General features: G+C 34.6%; 1 pseudogene; it reads right to left on the bottom strand.

The window, feature by feature from the left end:
• Positions 1-10,098, bottom strand: part of LOC100465238 — a 179,776-nt pseudogene extending 169,678 nt beyond the window's left edge.
• Positions 10,099-12,254: the final 2,156 nt, after the last annotated feature.

Below are 12,254 nucleotides of genomic sequence, written 5' to 3'. Positions count from 1 at the left end.
CTAGAATACACCATTCTGGGAAAACCAAATTCAGTTTTGATCCTCTGCTTTCAATGCACAAAGGCAATTTCAAATGAATAAATTAAAATAACTCAGTGTTAAATACTAGGAGATCACTTATTTATTAGAGACAGTTGATCCAACCCCTTTCTCCTCTGTCTCTGCAAAACACCATTTCAGACCCTTTTAAAGTTAACATGATGTAAACCATCCACGTGGCAGGGATTTGCAATAACGTGAAGCAGATGAATCTCACCCCATGGGAATTCGCAATGCGTGAAAGAGTGTTTTACTATCTATCTAGGCAATTGTGCAGATGAATGTCAGTATATCTGATTTTAAGCTAGAAAAGAAAAGCTAAGTAAACAACTTTATCCCCAACCTCTTTCTAGAGTTTCAGAAAACTCAAAATGATTTAGTAGATTTGATGCTTCATATCAGATGCCTACAATTGGAAAAAGCAGAGAGATAGTTGTTTAAAGATAATGTTATAATGGAGAAAGCAAAGAAAGCTAAATACTTGCTTATGACCACGTGAATATTCTATTAAGAGTAAGAATAAGCCAAGAAAAGCCTGCATACAAAGAAGCCTGAATAACGCAGGAAGGAATTTAATTTCTACATTGCTTCTTACCTAATGAGTAAAGAGATATAGGAAAGGAAGTTTAAGTATAAGGAAGTTTTAAAAAATGTTTGTAAGTAATCCTAAAGGTTGATTTTTTTTATTATTTTACTGATGATTATACTGAAGTTCAAAGTCAAACAGCCATTAAGTGGCACAACCTCAGTTCATATCCCTATTTGTTTAATTTAAAAAATGTTCTTCCACTAGGTCATAAGAACATTACAGAAGATTCCATAAAAACAACATGGATGGACCTAGAGGGTATTATGCTGAAATAAGTCTGACTGAGAAAGACAAATACCATATGATTTCACTCATACGTGGAATCTAAAACACAAAACAAATGAACAAAGAGCAGAATCTATAAAGACAGAGAATTAAACTGATGGTTGCCAGACGGAAAGGGAGGCTAAGGGGATGGACAAAATGAGCGAAGGGGAGTGCAAGACACAGGCTAAAAATTTAGGTAAACCCAAAAAAGCACACCAAGAGCTAGAATTAGGTTTTCATCATTTAACTAGAATTTTGTAATATGTTTTAAATAAACAAGCATAAAAATAACAGGGAATGCTCAGAGTTAAAGTATTATCTTTAATGCTTTAGCTGTTGACTTTATGTTATTCTAAATTATATTGTCAGATTCTTATGGAAGTCAAAGTCAGGGAAGAATATACATATTATATATTAGTAAGGAAGTATATGTTTCTGCATACATATCACAGAACCATAATATATAGAATGTAAAATTATAATCAAAATGTAACTATTTCTGTCTCCCATTTTCCCTTCAACATTTATTTAAGTGATACATCTTTTTCTGTGCCACCAGGTAAAATTTGGGAAGGTCTCGTCACTTTTCTGTTATTTTTTTTTTTAGTAACCAAGGGTCCTATAATCACTTTTAGTGAAAACAGGGAAGATCAAATCCGAAAAAAATAATCCAGCCCAAGAGGTCATTTAATACCTAAATCCCTGTTACAAGCAGACTTCCTTTCCACCTTGCTGGCAATTGGTATTCTTTGACATTTGGAGGGAAGAGTACTTGGCTCCTGTGTCTTCCTGCTCTGTCTACCTTCAACTATGGGAGAGAGAAGTAGAATAAGACAGTTTTCACTGTGTGCTGCTATTATAAACTAGTCCTGGGGCTGACAAATATTTAGAAGCATTTCTTTCTAGTGGAGCACTTTAAAGGTTTTCCTGGGTTCTTCCACCTGTAGTTCCCTTAACTCGGATAAATCTCTGTTTCAGATCATTGTTGGCAAATAATTTTGAAGTCCCTAAGAAGCCCTTGAACACCTCTGGCTTCTTGCTGCTTGGGTCTCTTTGCCCCTGCATGTGAGTGACCATACTGTCAAGGACCCAAGACAATCCCACATTGATGCCAACACCTTGTAGAGCACGGGCTACTTCTGGTTGACAACAAAAACATCCTTCACTCCAACATTTAAGAGTACCGTAAAATTCAACCCTCAGTAACCATAGCATTGATTTGCTCTCTTTATCCTCAAGATTTTCTGGATCAGATGCTCTAAATTATAGTGGTCGTACACTAAGTTCTTAATCCTGTGTCATATCAGCCTCTGAAGATTTGAGAAGAAGAGGAGACATCTGGGGAGTGGGTGGGTAGAGAAAAACCAGGTTAGTGTTGTAGACCAAAAACAGGGGAATAAAGATTTCCAAGCATGCCATTAAACACTGTTTTATAAATCAACTATGAAGACAAGATTCTTGACTATTGGATTTATCAACACAGACGTTATTAGTCTCTTCATGAAGATCGACTTGGTTAAAGCGCAGAGGTGGAGGGTGTATAAGAAGTCTAATTAGAATAGATTTAGAGATAATCAAAGTAGGTGATTCTTTCAAGGGGTGTTGATGTTAAGAACAGAAAAAAAAATGTCTCCTGTAGACTCTTGATTGACAAGCTCTCCCATTTTCTGCTTTCACAACTAATCATACCTTGCATTCACATCTNCGCAGAGGTGGAGGGTGTATAAGAAGTCTAATTAGAATAGATTTAGAGATATAGGAAGGAAACGGGAGATAATCAAAGTAGGTGATTCTTTCAAGGGGTGTTGATGTTAAGAAAAGAAAAAAAAATGTCCCCTGTAGACTCTTGATTGACAAGCTCTCCCATTTTCTGCTTTCACAACTAATCATACCTTGCATTCACATCTAATCATACCTTGCATTCACCTGTATGACAACAAGTTGATACCATTTCTCTTGTTCTCCTAACCCCCATTTCATCATAACCAATAATCAAGGTCTCACTTATACCTTGCTGTCCTTAGGTACCCACAGAAGTGAACATTTTAGAAAAAAATAATTGAAAAGTTTGAATTATGAAGCATTTTAGAAGTAGATTTAGAAATCCTTTGTTCTAAACCATTGATTCTCAATAATTTTCCCATCACGATGCACACATATAGAAGTAATTTGTACATCATACTTAGGAACCACCCTTTTTTTAATCCATGTAAAGGCACAAACAGAAAATTTGCTAATTTATTTGAAAAAGAAATGCAAATGATCTACAAATATCAGGATTCTGATTAGTAATAAATTATTTCCTTCCTACTTTATAGCTAATCATGACCAATGAAATATATATTGACACAACTTGAGAACTGATTTCATTTGTTATTACGTTTAGAAGTTAGGAAAATGCAATCTGGAGGGATAAAGCAACAGACTAAAGCTACCTAATTCTGCAAGTGAATAGTTTAGACTAGGACTCCGCTCTCCCAGAGGACAGACTGCAAAAGTTGCAGGTACGCAAATCCTGTAGGAAATGAAATGAGCTTGGCAGTTTTTTCCTGATTGTAAATTGTTTTTCTCAGAGGGACCTGGGAGCCAAATCACTCTCTCTGTCTTTTTTTAAGATTTTATTTATTTATTTAACAGAGAGAGAGAGAGCACAAGTAGGCAGAGCGACAGGTAGAGAGAGGGAGAGGGATAAGCAGGTTCCCAGCTGAGCAGCAAGCCTGACACGCCGGGTGGTGGGGGGTGCGGTGGTAGGGGGTTAGGGAGCTGGGATCATGACCTGAGCTGAAGGCAGCCACTTAACCAACAGAACACTCAGGCACCCCTTGGAGCCAAATCTCTTTAAGGTAAAAAATTTTGTTTTTGTTTTGTTTTTGTCTTTTTGTTGTTGTTGTTATTGTTTTGTTTTGTTTTGTTTTGTTCTGTTTTCTGAGGTCTTTAACCTTTATACAATAAAGTACCTAACAAAGAACTGTTGCACTTGGAGAAGGAAATCCAGTCAAATTTGCATGCTGCACTGTGCTCAAAGCTTGAAATGTCAGCAGGACTCGATGTAAAATCAAATATTTTACAGTTCAGTAATCCTCCCTTGGGACTTAAAAAAAAATTCTATGCAGCTATATTACCTTCTGATATTTCCAGCTTCGAGCACAGTCTAACTTTTGAAGGGCTTTCACAGAAGCTATCTTATTTGATCACCATGACAAAATGAAACAGGAAAATTTTTATATTTCCATTTTACTAATGAGGAAATGAGACACAGAGAATATACATTTGCCAAGATGACAAAACTAGCAAATCATAGACCTGGGACTGAACCCAGGATCCCTGATAAGTCTAACACTGTTTTCACTAAGTAAAATTGTAAATCGTAACTGAGAAATGGAAGACTTCCAAGAGATTACATGATTTACAAATCAATTAGCAAAAGTGATCTACAGACACTATGCCTAAAATTTAATTATGCTAAACCTGTAGCTATTCATCTTACCAACAAACTAAAATGATGTATCAATTAGTTATTGTGCTCTTTCATGTTCTACTTTGGAAGACAGACTACGGCTGTGTAAGTAGTTAATAAGTCCTATGGATTTTGTGTATTAATAACATAGACCTGAAAGATTTCTCTGCCACCCATTTCCATACTATTTCACAATTTATTAGCTGCATAGCCTTGGATGCATTAACTAATCTTGACTTAATTTTTTAATCTTTAAATTAGAAGAAAGTTTTATCTACCACAAAATATGGATGTGAATAATTAAGATTAAATATTGAAAAATTAGTACAATGCTAAAAATGTTCATCAATAAATGTGCTTCATTTTGGACCCTCAGCCACACTATAATGGTCATATGGTTTAATATTAAATAGTGTATTTTGAAAACTCTTCCCTAAGTTCAGTCACACAAATGGTAAATCAATTAAGAAGAATAGTATAGATTGGTAGAAGTTTTATTTATTTATTTTTTTTGAAAAGATTTAATTTATTTATTTGAGAAAGAGAGAGAGTGCACAAGAGGGGGTAGGGTCAGAGGGAGAAGCAGATACCCCACTGAGCAGGGAGCCTGATGCAGGACTGGATCCTGGAACTCAGGATCATGACCTGAGCCAAAGGCAGTCGCTTAGCCAACTGAACCACCCAGGTGCCTGTACAGCAGAGGTTTTACACTGAGAATCTGAAAAGTTAATGTAGAAGAAACAAAATTTCAAAGTACGAAAGAAAAGACAAACCAAATAACTCGAACATTAAAATACCTTAAGTAATAAAGGGAAAAAAATCATATCATGTGAAATAAGTTATTTCATCTTATTACAGTCAGAATTTCCAAAAATTTATGAGACAATAAAAATATGTAGAGCTGGACCTCAATTGTATTTTTCTCGACTTACACAGGTAATCTAAGTTCTTTACCAAAACCTTGATCACCCTGAATTCCTCAATTTTAATCACAGATTCCATCTAATTGTTAGCAAATCCTGTCAGCTATAGCTTCAAATACATCTCTAACAGGGTCATGTGCATCCCACCTCCATGCTAACAGTCTCTTCCAAGCCGCCTGTGTGGTCTTCCTGTTACCTACTCAACTCCAGCTCTCAGATCCTTACTTCTCTGTGAGCACCCCACCCCCACACTCCCTATTTGAAATTACAGCACCACATTTCCCTAATCTCTGCTTCAATTTTTCTCCAAAGCCATTAGTACCATATTTATGTATTTATTTCCTTCTCTCTCTAGGATGTAAAGTTCTGTGAGGGGAGAGATTTGTGTCTGTTTTTTAATTTTGCATCCCCACAGCATAAGAATAGCACTTGTTCAATAGTACATGATCAATAAGTATTTTTGGAACACATTACCCTTTTTAAATAATTTGAAAAGAAATAAATTTATGGAATAATATAGATCTTTACACATTTAATTGTTCATTTTCCTGCTGCATTTTCATATGAAAGTGTTCTACCATTAAGTGTTTTGTGGAAATAATCTTAAAGGAGGCCTCTACAGAAAAAAAAAATATTTTTAAGTAAATTGTTCCTCAATATGTATATTTTGTTTATATTTTTGTCTTCTATGAGACAGTATTAGCCTGAGATGTTAAATAACACCCTTTTATTTTTGCTTTACTTGGACTTTGGAAGCATTTTTATCTTTCCTCAATGTGGAATATTAGTGCTAAACTAATAAATGCTATCAAACTATAAAACTATTAAGTTGGTGTGCAATTAGCTGTGGGGACATACCAAAAAGTAAATACCAATGAATCAATGCTCTGACCTTCAGTCATAAATAATATTTCATAGAGGCCGTTTCATGTTTTCATCAATGAGAGATTAAATATCACACCCATTTGGGTTTCAGAGCTAGCAGCAAGTTGGCAGAAAACACATTCAAAATTCAAATTGGTCTTTGTTATCTGGAAAAAGATCATAAATAAATATAATGGAATTAAGTTACGAGGTCACTGTAATACATTTTAGGTGGGGAAAAATTAAACCAAAGAAGACAGAAATACAATTTAAGAAAAGCAATGAAGTTGCTAAATCTATACTTAGCCACTATGGTAGACACAGAATAGAATACAAAATGAGCAAGCCATAGCACCTACCCTCAAGAATTTGAAAAGTTAATGTAGAAGAAACAAGAGCTACTTTTCCATTGCAATGATGAAGAAATAAATAGCAAAATGCAAGTTCAAGATGTTCTTAAGGGCTGAAATAGAGGCATACAAATAATGGGAACAAAGAGAAAAAAACAATTATGAATGAGATGATTAATATGTGACTCTTCTCTTAGCTCCAACATAAGCAGCCATACCATTATTACCCTTATATCCTTATTCCAAACTACCAGCAGAAGCATACTGTCTCCATTAAGCCAAAGTATTAGATACATACTGTCCAGCTTTGCTCAAATTAGCAATGGGTAAGGAAGGGAAAAAACAACACAAAATATAAAGAGGTATATAACTTTTAGAGGTAACTTCCTGAGGCGGATGGTGTGCAATTCTCCTAGAGCAAAGCAGACCCCAAGAATACTGAAGCTTAAAAAAAATGCTTCTAAATAGTATGAACGCTAAAGAGAAGGGATGAGGAAGTGAAATAATTAAGGTCACTTGCTTGCTTTTTCTCCTTTAATAAACTTTAAAAATCTGCATTTACTACTCTTTTAAAATGAAGTATAATTCACATAAAATATTACATTTGTTTCAGGTGCACAACATAATGATTCAATATTTGTGTGCATGGGTAAATGGTCACCACAATAAGCCTATTACTAGCTGTCACCTTACAAAGTTAATATACTATTACTAACTCTGTGCTGGACACTGCCTCGCATTGACTTATTTATTGTTTAACTGGGAGTTTGTACTGCTTAATCCCCTTTACCTTTTTTTTCCCCCCTGCCTGACCAACCCTTCTCCCCTCTGGCAACCACCTATCTGTTCTCTGTATCTGTGAGTCTGGGTTTTGTTTTGTTTGTTCATTTAGATTCCACATATAAGTGAAATTATAACATATTCGTCTTTCTTTATCTGGCATTTCACTTAGTGTAATACCCTCAAGGACCATCCATGTTGTTGCAAATGGCAATATTTTATTTATTTTTACTATTTATTTTATTTTCATATATATGTCACATTTTCTTTATTCATCATCCACTGATGGACACAGATTGCTTTCGTATCTTGGCTATTGTAAATAATGCTGCAATGAGCAAAGGGGTGTGTATATTGTTTTTGTGTTTTTGTTGTCTTTGAATAAATACCCAGAAGTGTTTCCTGAGATTAAGAGTCTCTTATGGTTTGTCTCCCTCTCTGTTTTCGTCCTGTTTCATTTTTTTCCTCTCTTCCCTCATGATCCTCTGCCTTGTTTCTCAAATTCTACATATCAGTGAGATCACGGAGGGGGGTGGGAGGGATGCGGTGGCTGGGTAATGGACATTGGGGAGGGTATGTGCTATGGTCAGCACTAAGAATTGTCTAAGACTGATGAACCACAGATCTGTACCCCTGAAACAAATAATAATATTTTATGTTAATTTTTTAAAAAGACTAGAATGATAAATAATATGCCAAATGTGCACAATAAATAAATACATACATACATACCCAGAAGTGGATTTGCTAGATCATATGGTAGCTGTATTTTTACATTTTTGAGTAACCTTCATATTATTTTCCTTAGTGGCTGCACCAACTTACATTCCCACAAAGAGTGCATGACAGTCCCCCTTTTTCCACCACTTTCCAGCATATTTCTTGTTTTTTTTTTTTTATTTTGTTTTGTTTTATAATAGCCATTCTGACAGGAGTAAGGTGATTATCTCAATGTGGTTTTGATTTGCATTTGCCTGATTTATTAGTGATGCTGAGCATCCTTTCATGTACCTGCTGGCCATCTGTATGTCTTCTTTGGAAAAATGTCTATTCAGTCTTCTGGTCATTTTTAAATCCAACTTTTTGGTTTTTACTATTATGTTTCTTTAAACTTATTTTGGGTAGTACCCCTTACCAGATATATAATTTGCAATATCTTCTCCCATTCGGTAGGTTGGCTTTTCATTTTTTAGTTGATTTCCTCCACATTGTACAGAAGGTTTTTAGTTTAATGTAGTTTCATTTGTTTATTTTTGTTCATTTCCCTTGCTTTTGGAGTCAGATCAAAACAAAACAAAAACATCACTAAGATGTCAAGGAGTTCACTGCCTATGCTGTCTTCCAGGGGGTTCATGGTTTCCAGTCTTACATTCAAATCTGTAATCAATTTTGAGTTAGTTTTTGTTTATGATGTAAGGTAGTTTCATTATTTGCATGTAACTGTCCAGTTTTCCCAACATCATTTTCCCCCAACATCATTTACTAAAGAGACTGTCCTTTCCCCATTTGCCTCCTTTGGTGTAAATTAATTGCCCACATATGCATGTGTTTAGTTCTGAGCTATCTATCCTGTTGCACTGATCTATGTGTCTGTGTCTTTTTTTTTTTAAGATTTTATTTATTTGACAGAAAGAGAGGCAACCAGCAAGAGGGAACACAAGCAGCGGGAGTGGGAACACAAGCTGGGAGTCTGCTCCCAGCGGAGGAGCCCGAAGTGGGGCTTGATCCCAGAACACTGGGATCACACGCTGAGCCAAAGGCAGACACTTAATGACTAAGCCACCCAGGCGCCCCTATGTGTCTGCTTCTTATGCCAATTCCTTACTGTTTTGATTACTTTGGCTTTATAATAGAGTTTGAAATCAGGGAGAATGATATTTCTGGCTTGGTTCTTCCTTCTCAAATCATTTTGGCTATTTGGGGTCTTTTATGGTTCCATACAAATTTTAGAATCACTGAAAAATTTAGTGAAAAATATTATTGAGGGGCGCCTGGGTGGCTCAGTCAGTTAAGGGTCTGCCTTCTGCTCATGTCATGATCTCAGGATCCTGGGATTGAGCCCTGCATTGCGTTGGGGGGGTGGGGTCTCTGCTCTGCAGGGAGTCTGCTTCTCCCTCTCCCTCTCTTCTCTCTCTCTTTTGCTCTTGCTCTCAGATAAATAAATAAAATCTCAAAAAAAGAAAAAAAGAAAAACATTATTGAAATTTTGATAGGGGATGATATGGGATCTGTAGATTGCTTTAAGTACTATAGACATTTTAACCATATTCTTCTAATCCATGAGCATGGAATCTTTCCATTTATTTGTGCCTTCAATTTCTTTTATCAGGGTCTTATAGATTTGAGTGTACAGGTCTTTCACCTTCTTGATTAAATTTATTGCTAGGTATTTTATTCTTTTTATGTAGTTGTAAGAGGGATTGTTTTCTTGATTTCTCTTTCTGATAGCTCCATTATCAGTATATAGAAACAAGATTTTTATATATTAATTTTGTATCATGCAACTTTACTGAATTCATTAATTAATTCTAAGATTTTAGTGGCATCTTTGGGGTTTTCTATATGTAGAAAACATATCTATCATGTCATCTGCAAGTAGTTTTTATTTCTTCCTTTCCAATTTGGATGTCATTCATTCATTCATTTGTTCATTTGTTCATTCATTCAAATCTTCTTGCCTATATGCTATGACTAGGACTTCCAATCCTATGTTGAATAAGGTGGCATGAGTAGGCATCCTTGTCTTATTCCTCATCTTAGATAAAAAGCTTTCATCTCCTCACCATTGACTGTAATATTGGCTGTGGGTTTGTCATACATGGCCTTCATTATGTTAAAGTATTATCCCTCTTTACGCATTTGGTTGAAAGTCTTTATCATAAATGGATATTGAATTCTATCAAGTGCTTTTTCTGCATCTATTAAGATGATCATATGATTTTTATCCTTCATTTTTTAAATGTGCTGTATAATGATTTGTATTTGATTTCTGGGTGTTAAGCCATCCTTGCATCCCTTGAAATAAAACCTACTTAATCGCAGCATATGATCCTTTTAATATATTGTTAAATTTAGTATGCTAATGTATTAGTTAAAATTTTTGCATCTATGTTCATCAGGAATATTGGCCCATAATTTTCTTCTTTGTGGTGTCCTTATCTGGTTTTGGTATTAGGATAGTGCTGACCTCATAAAATGAATTTAGAATCTTTCCTCCTCTTCAATGTTTTGGAAAAGTTTGAGAAGGATAGGTATTAAATCTTCTTTGAATGTTTGGTAGAATTCCCCAATTAAGCTATCTGGTCTTGGACTTCGTTGGGAGGTTTTCGATTACGGATTCAATCTCCTTACTAGTAATTAGTCTATTCATGTTTTCTATTTCTTCACGCTTTAGTCTTAGAAGATTGCAAATTTCTAGGAATTTGTCTATTTCTTCTAAGTTGTCCAGTTTGTTGGAATCTGTTCATAGTACTCTCATATGATCCTTTGTTTTCTATGGTATTTGCTGTAACATCTACTATTTCATTTCTGATTTTATTCATCTGAGTCTTCTCTTTTTCCCTTGGCAAGTCGCATTAAAGATTTGTGAATTCTGTTATCACTTCAAAGAAGTAGCTCTTATTTTCATTGAGCTCTCCTATTATCTTTTTAGTATCTATTTCATTTATTTTCACTCTGATCTTTACTATTTCCTTTCTCCAATTAACTTTGGGCTTCATTGGTTCTTTTTATTCTAGTTCCTTTAGGTATAAAGTTGTTATTTGAGATTTCTCTTGTTTCTTGAGGTAGGCCTCTACTGCTATGAAATGAACTTCCGTCTTAGAACTGCTTTTGCTGCATCCCATAGGTTTTGGTATGTTGTATTTCTGTTTTCATTTATCTCTGGGTTTGTGTTTTTGTGTTTTTGTTTTTAAATTTATCTTTTGACTTCTTCTGTGATCCAGTAGTTGTTCAGTAACATGTTGTTTAATTACCAAGTATTTGTATTATTTTTCCAGTTTTCTTCTTGTAATTGATTCCTAGTTTTACACCACTGTGGTCAGAAAAAATGCTTGATATGATTTAAAACTTCTAAATTTATTGAGACTTGTTTGTGGTCTAACACATCTGTCCGGGAAAGTATTCCATGAGCACTTGAAAAGAATGCATAGTTGGCTTCTGGATGGAATGTTCTGTATCTATCTATTACGTTCCTCTAATCTAATGTGTCATTTAAGGCCAATGTTTCCTTACTGATTTTCTGTCTTGACCTGTTCTTTGATATAAGTGGGGTGTTAAAAATCTCCTCTTATTATTATTATTATTATTATTATTATATTGCTGTCAATTTCTCCCTTTAGGACTATTAATATTTGCTTTATATATTTTGGTGCTCCTACCTTTGATGCATATATATTTATAAATGTTACATGTTCTTGCTGGATTGACCCCTTTATCACTATGTAGTGCTTCCCTTTGTCTTTGATTAGGGTTTCCATTTTAAAGTCTATTTTGTCTGATATGAGTATAGTCACATCAACTTTCTTTCCATTTCTGTTTGCATGTAATCTTTTCTATCTCCTTTAATTCTGTGTGCATCCTTGTGAAGTAAGGTTCTTGTAGACAGTATACATATAGATAAGCCTTGGGGGTTTTTTGTTTGTTTGTTTTGTTTTGTTTCTATCTGCTCAGCCGTTGTATGTATTTTAATTGAAGAACTTAGTCCATTTACCATTAAAATAATTATTAATAGGTTGCACTTACCATCATTTTAATTGTTTCCTGACTGTTTTGGTAGTTCTTCTCTTTTCCTTTCTTTTATTTTTTTCTTCGCTGTGGTTTGATGATTTTCTTTAGTGTTACGTTTAGATTTTTTTCTCATTTTCTTTTGCATATTTACTATTTTTGTTTTGTGGTTACCATGTGACTCACATTTATCATCCTATGTATATGATAGTCTATTTTAAATTAATAGAAACTTAAATGCATTAAAAATTCTATGTTTT

The sequence above is a fragment of the Ailuropoda melanoleuca genome, chromosome 1, assembly GCF_002007445.2.
Source record: "Ailuropoda melanoleuca isolate Jingjing chromosome 1, ASM200744v2, whole genome shotgun sequence".
Lineage (NCBI taxonomy): Eukaryota > Metazoa > Chordata > Mammalia > Carnivora > Ursidae > Ailuropoda > Ailuropoda melanoleuca.
The sequence above is the reverse complement of the archived record's forward strand: the minus strand, read 5'-3'. Positions and strand labels throughout refer to the sequence as shown.